The sequence below is a fragment of the Heliangelus exortis genome, chromosome 29 (assembly GCF_036169615.1).
Source record: "Heliangelus exortis chromosome 29, bHelExo1.hap1, whole genome shotgun sequence".
NCBI lineage: Eukaryota > Metazoa > Chordata > Aves > Apodiformes > Trochilidae > Heliangelus > Heliangelus exortis.
In genome coordinates, this window is record NC_092450.1 from 5,340,037 (window position 1) to 5,347,509 (window position 7,473).

Below are 7,473 nucleotides of genomic sequence, written 5' to 3' on the forward strand. Positions count from 1 at the left end.
TCTTTTTTTTTTTTTTTTTTTTTTTGCTACCATCAAATCTGGGCACCCCAGTTGTGGTTGGTGACCCCTTTGTGCAAACCCCAGATAGTGAAAACTGCCTCTCTCCCCCAGAATGTGTGCTCTAAGAGGGGAAAACAGGATGGAGAGTGACAGACAAGAAATAAGTAGGAAATAGGGAAGCAGTATTGGTTAATGAGGTGGAGGGTGGTGGCCCAGCAGCCTCCTGGGGGGTGAGGGCTAGCAGCTGGGTTAGCCTGGAGCTGAGAACCCATTTGGGCTGGTTCTGGGCTGGGTGAGTGATGGAGTGTTTTCCTGTGGCTCTGCAGCTGCTGGGGACATGGGTCAGTGAGGCCACCACCTCACCCTGCCCCTGCACAGCTGGCTCCAGGAGAGCAGATGTTCTGCAGATGTTCGGTGGTGCCATCAAGGATCTGAAGGGCAAATCTGCTTCCCACCAGCTCTGCTGCATAAGGTATTTCCCCTGGTGTCTGACCTGCCCTGCTTCCCCCAGGTCTCTCTGGCAGAACTGGATTCGTGACATTTTAACCCCAAAATCCTCTTGAAGGGCTGCCTGCTGCTCTAGAATCACCCCTCATCCACAGCTTCAGTCTGGTGAAGGATTCAGTTTGTTCCGACCTCCCCTGTAGGGTGGAGTGAAGCAGAGCCCATGGTCTCAGCTTTTGCAGGAGGTTATCCAACCTTCCCCTCAGGTCTCTCAATCTGGTTTTGTTATTTTTATTATTACCATTACTGGGTTGTTGGATTTGGGTTGTTTTGGGGTTTTTTTGGTGGAGTTGAGCAGAGCTGCTGGGAGCAGGAACCCCACACACCTGGAGGGATGTGCAGAGCCTCCCAGGTTGGTGCTGGCTCAGCTGCAGCAGGGATTTGTGTGGGAAAGCAGCAAGCAGGGTTCCTGCTTGGCAGGGCTGAGCCAGGAGCTGCAGGAATTATGGCAAAATTGAGGGTCAGTTGTTTCAGTGAGGGTTTCACTGTGCTGGCCCAGTGCTCCTTGTCCCAAGCCTGCAGAAATCCACCATGGGGAGGAGTGTTTCTTCATGGGAAGTTTCTCCAATTTGCAGTTCCCTCTGAAGAAGGGGGGGCTGCTGCTCTTCTGACAAGTGCTGCTGGCCCACACCGGGAGAGCATGGAACAAACCAGGTGGCTTTTTCATGTTCATCATTCAAATGTCATTTTAAAACCCTCCTGCTGCAACCAGCCTCTCAAGAAAAAAAAGAAAAAAAGAAAAAAAAATAGTTGCCTCTCTATTACCTTAAGATAAAGGCTCAGGGGGACGTTATTGGGGTAAATTAAGAGTTCAATGCTATTAGGGAGTAATTACAACTCACACAGGAACCACTTACTACGTGGCTCAGACCTCTGGTGAGCAGCAGAGAACATGCCAGGGTCTCCAAAAGCTTTTCAGCCATGCAGAAGCATCATGCCTGCTGTAATAAACACTGCCCTTGAATAGTTGCAAGCAAACAATTTCCACTCGGAGCACAGTTGCTAATCAATAAAATGGAATAGTTTATCCCAGTGCCTTTATTATATGTTTTCTGAGTCCTTCCCTCCCAGCCAACTCCAGTATCTTGATTCTCCAAAGCACAACCTATTTGTTTGCCTCTCATTAAGTGCTTCTGGAAGTTATAAAATTAATAGAGTGAAATAAATATCCAGCAATATTAAGGGCTGACCCAGGCATTGCAGCCATGGTTGGTGCAGGGGTGCAGTTGGGACAGCAGTGTGTGACTCTAAAATTTCTCCCAATCTTTCAAACAAACAAAAAAACCCCAACCAGGTTTGCAGGAGAGATTTCCAAAGCCAAGTTTGGTTAGAAAGCATTTTGAGTATTAGATGTCCTGTAATCATGGAAAATAGGGCTTGAAGTGACCTTAGGAGGTCACCCATTCCCTCCCCTGCTGCCAGACAGCCTCAGCTTTGCTTATATCCCCTGGATAAGTCTGATCTGTCCCCAAAAATTTTCAGAAATGGAAACCCTGCAAACTTCCCAAGACTTTTTTTAGTTTTCAGCTCTAACATCTCCCCTTGAGTGGTACTGTTTCCACCTTTCTCCTATTCCTGGTGGGTGCAGTGAATAAGATTTTTTTCCCGGTTGTTGTTGGGTTTTTTTTGGGGTGGGGAAGCAAAAAAACACCCAAATGGGATCCACAAACCATGGGGAATCTGGACTTTTTGCTGCATGCTCTGCCTGTTTCTTTTTTTCCTCAATGCCTGTGGTACCCTGTAGGAGCAGGGACCTACAGGACAGTGACCACTCTACACAAAAATCCCCCAGTAGCACCTGGAACATCCACGTGGGGAAGGTTGATTTAAACCAGTCACTTGCATATAAAAGATAATCTCCCAACTTCCATTTTTATCTCTGAGCATTGTGCACTGTTACTGCTGCCAGAGGCTGGAGAGTTGAGATGGATTTGGTCTTGCATTAAAACAACCTGGGCTTTACCCTGACAGCACTTTAACTTGCAGCAATTAATCTGGAGGTGAAACCCATCCTTGAGTCCCCTCCTCTCCAGCAAAAGTAGAGCCAGAACCAGCCAGCTGGGGAGATCAGAGTGGTGAAGCTGCTGGAAAGGAGAGGAAATAATCAGTCCTGCTAAATCCCAAGTATGTACCAGCAGGACAAGAAACCAGACAACCCAGCCCACGGCAAGGCGCCTGCCCAAGTGGCTGGTTCAGTAACCTGGAATTATTTCCACCTCCTGCCCTTGCTGCTCTCCTAACATCACCTTCCTGGCAGCCCAGTGGTGCTGGCTGGGGGGTTTGGGGCAAGGTTTGGATTGTGAAATGACCTCAATTTTTTGCAAAAATGACCCACACCAGGCAAGTGTTGCCCTGCAGCTTCCCGCCTCCCAGGATTCCCTTGTATTGGGTATAAAAAATTAATTAAAGAAAACCTCGAGGGCTGAGCCCTCTGCTGCTCCCGGGGTTTTCAGACGTGGAAGGGATGAAAAGCAGTGGGTGCTGGAGGGCTCTTTGGGGGGTTTAAAGTGGGGCTTGTAATTGTAGGGTCCCCAAATTTATCTTGGTGGGGCACAAATCCAGTCTAAACGCCTTTAATTCAGACTGTAAGGAAATCTGAGACAAATACCTACAGTTACTGAAAGGAAAACATTTCATCTGTGCTTTCTGAGTGCTGCACATGTTGGGAGGGGGGTTCAAAATAGCAGCTCGTACTTGGAATAAGGTCAGGGGGAGTTCAGCAGTGGCAGGATTCATCCCACGATGCTTTCTCAACTGAGTTTAGTTTATCGCTGTACCAAGAGCAAAACTTTCTCCCACTGCTCCATCCATCCGTGGGGGAAATGACTGCTCCAGCTCTCTGGCCAGCTGCTCACAATGGGTTTGGAGGAAGAAAAACTGAACTGGCAGGTTAGAAAGTTCTGCTGTCAAGAAGTGGCGGCATAATAATTTTGGAGAAAAAAACTGGAAGTGGACTGGCTGAGCAACAGCATTTCAGGGTTCATTCCCAGGAGCGTTTTTCCTCTCCTCGAACTTGGAGTTTTCCACTTAACCAAAGAAAGGGACCGTTTCCACTGGGAAGGATAAAAAATAAATCCATGCAGACCAGCTTTGGGGGGTGGGGGGTAGGAGTTTCAATTTTCCCTGGGTGTTTGCAACCCCAATGAGGAATTCAGGGTGATGTTCCAAGGGACCTGGGGAGGAAGAGCAGAGCTGAGCACCCTGCTCTGGTGGGAGCCCCAAAACTGGAAAGCAGGAACTGGGAAGGAGAAGCAAATAGTGGTGTGGTTTGGTTTGGTTTGGTTTGGTTTGGTTTGGTTTTGGTTTGGTTTTGGTTTGGTCTGGTTTGGTTTGGTTTGGTTTTGGTTTGGTTTTTTTAGTTACCAGAACTAAAGAATTTTTCAGGATGGGAGTTAATTTTGAAGCCAGAGTTTCTTGCAGTATTTGCTTTGTTTTTAACTGAAGCACTAAAATGTTTAGGGAAGGGGCAGATCATCCACCAAGTTTAACCATTTCCACCTTCAGCACTTGCTGCTTCTGAGCCTCCCACCCTCCAGGGAGCAGAGGGACATCTCCCACCTCTCAGCCTTTGATGCTCCTCAGCTCCAAAAAACCCTCACTGAAACACCAAGAAGAAAACAAGAAACATCTTCTTGTTTCCAAGAAGAGAGAACCAGGGGATAACTGATAATCTACTTCCAGCCTTAATTTTGTTTTAAAGCAAACTGTTCATCTCAGAGCCAGTTTGATTCTTAACAAATTTATCAGCAGGAGCTTTAATCAACTGGATCTTAGATCTGAGCTGTTTTTCCAGCCGTGAATATTTTCCACATAATAAAAACTGAACAAAAGGGGGTTTAAACTGGCATTCCACTTAAGTAAAAGGAAATATTTCCCAAATGTAACCCTCACTCTCCTTATTCTGTTGAATTCTCACTGGTGTTTGAAGGACAGGTTTGCTCCACATTCAGATAATTTCAGCTAGTTGAGATTTGATTGAAACAAATTCTAGGAAAACAAAATTCTTGTTGTTTTTTTTTTTTTTTTCCCCCCTGTTTATTTTACTGGAAACTTTCAGCCTGTTTTTATTAGCTGCTAATAAATACATATTTTCAAACTTTCAGAAATGCAGATTTTTCAAAAATTTCTAGGGTTTCTAAATGCATCTTTAGTGTTGTCCAAATTATAGATAAGTGAGATGAACAGATTTTTTTTAAATCACACCAAAACCACAAATTAAAGCAAGATTCAAAAGTTAACAAGCAGAAAAAGAATAAATTTTGTTCCTGTTTACTGTTAATGTGTCATAAAAAATTAGTTCTTTTTTAGATGTGTTCTGCCTGAGCTTAACAATACTCCAGCAGACTGCAGTAATTACACCCTTGCACCAAACCCTCATTTCAATGAATTCTGAGCTGCATTATTTAACACCCAGCTACAACCTTCTCCCTTAAGAAATTTCCCTAAACTCCTAAGTGGCAATAATAATTATTTCAACTTGTAGATAAATTGTAAAAACTCATTAAGACCACTTCTTCCTGATTCAGAGACTGAAATGTTTTTTAAAAAAACCCTCAACTTCTGCCCAAATCAGATTTTTATGTATTAAATCAGAAGGAGCTTTATGTTGATGGGAGAGTGGGGCAGTAAAATTTGAAAATGTTTGTAAAGTCCCACGGAAAAAAAAATAATTAAAAAAAACCCCCAGCAGTTCCTCAGAGTGCTTTTTAAAACTACAACCCAATTTCAAAAAATACCGGGGGAGGAAAAAGGCCAGAAGGACTTTTTATAAGTGACTGTGCCCGGGTGCAAACTCTTGCTCAGCTATTGCTGCCTCCAGATCAGCACTTGCTGCTAACACTGAAATAAGGGAGGGGAGAACTGATTCCCTTTGGGGGGGTGGATTTTGTGGAGCTGAGGTTGGAGGGGAGGGCTGCAGCCCTCCTGCTCCTCCCCAGCAGATCAATGATTTGAGTCTCTGCTGGTTGCATTCTCTAAATACCTTGAATCTGGAATGCTCCAGCCAGGGGAAGGAGGTTGACTGATGGGTTTTCTTGTTTCAGATCTAAATTGAAGACTTCTCTTTTTGTCTGCATGTTTTTATTTTCTTTTTTCTTTTTTCATTTTTTGTTTGTTTTTCATACTGTTTTTTGGTTGGTGTTTTTTTGTTTGTTTGTTGGTTTTTTTTTTTTTTAGCTTGGTTTCCTTCATGCCCAGGATTGTGTTACAAGGGGAAGGGATTGGGTAAACCAATAAAAGCAACAACAAAAGTATTCTGGTCGAGATTAGAAATAGATCCCAAGCAGAGGGTGGGTGGTTTATTTTAGCTGTGGTTTGGGGGGGGGAACAGATCTCAGGAAGGTGCACACCAAAGTTTTCAGCCAGGGAAAATGTGAAGTGCATTTTCTCAGCTGCAAGATTTTTTTTTTTTTCCTCTAATTTTATCACTTTTCTTTTCACCTCTGAATTGAAGGCTTGGATTCAACCTTGGGAAACCTCGGGACCAGGCAGCAGAACTTTTCCACAGCCTCCTCTGGTTAATTTGGTTTGGTACTTCCAGGGGAGCCAAGTTCTGCATCTGGAAGGATGGGAACCAAACCTGCCCTGGTAAGGAACATCTAAACGGTTTTAAGGCAAAGATCCCGGGGTAGCAGGCTGGATGATACAGGAGGAAAAGCTAAAGGCTTTTTTTTGCTTTAGATGATCATGTCTCAGGATTTTTAGAATTAATTTTCATGGGGTTTCCAGGAGGCTGTAACACAGAGCACGTACAAGTGTCCCCGGGTGTGTGCATCTATTTCTTAAAATGTATACAACTTCTTATTCCCGAGTATCATCAAATTTATTTACCAACCAATTCTCCACCTGGCTCCTCCTCAGCTGGGAGGAAAAGACGAATTAAAAAAGAAAATAAAATTTATTTCTCTAATAATTAAAAAATCCTTTAGCACTAGAGCTCAGCACCCCACATCTGGGCGGCACCAGGGAACAACCACAGCTGCCCCCCGACCTGGGGGTGCCGCCCACCCCTCTCAGCGCTGTCAACCCCAAAGGTTACCGGGGGAGTGTGCGGAGGGGGGTCGGTGAGGGTTGCGCTCACGCGCAGGGAGCGCGGAGTTCTCAGCCGAGCCTTTCCTTCGATGGGCAAAATTCCTCTGGTCGGGATTTTTCTTTTATTTTTTCAATTTTTTTTTTCCGGATCGGGGATGGGATGGGGGGCAGAGTGAATCCCCCCCTCTCCCGTCGGGTGGGGCAGGCGGGAGCCGGTTTTCCCGGGGCGCGTTGCAATTAATTGCGGGCGCGGAGGGGCAGGACCGTGCCCCTACTTGCAGAACGGTGGGAGGGAGGGACAGGGCGGAGGGGGAACGACGGGGATGAGGGGAGCCGCGACCGCCCCTTCCCCTCCCCGCCCGGCAGCATCCGGGGCTGAGCCCCCGGCGCCCCGGGGCTCCCCCGCCCGCCCCGTCGGGGAGGCAGGAAAACGGGGGAGGATTGTGGGCGGTGGGGGACATACATGGGGGGATCGCTGCTATTTTCAACCCATCTTGAGCCTAAAAATAAAACTGTCCAGAAAAGGCAGGCGGGAAGGGAAAGGAGGAGGGGGTGGGGTCGGTGTGTTTCTCCGCACACGCCGACGGGGCGACCCCCCCCCTTCCTCCCTCCCTCCCCCACTTCCCAGCCCCGTCGGGGAACTGCCCTCCTCCACCGTGGGGCCCTTTTGTGCCGGGAGGAGCCCTCCCCTGCCTGCCCTTTCACCCCCGCCCCCCGGCCCTTACCCCGAAGGCTTCCGCGGGGCTGCACATGAAGGGCTTAAAACAATGCCGGGGACAATACCCCCCCCCGGGGGGCTCCCCCAGTCGCCCCGCCGGTTCAGGCCAGCACCGGGGGGGGGGGAGGGCGGGTCATTTCCCCCTCCCCCGCTACTCTTCTATCCCCCCTTCATCCCCAGTCCCCTGGCGCCAAGGGACCTCCCGGCCCCTTTGATGCCAA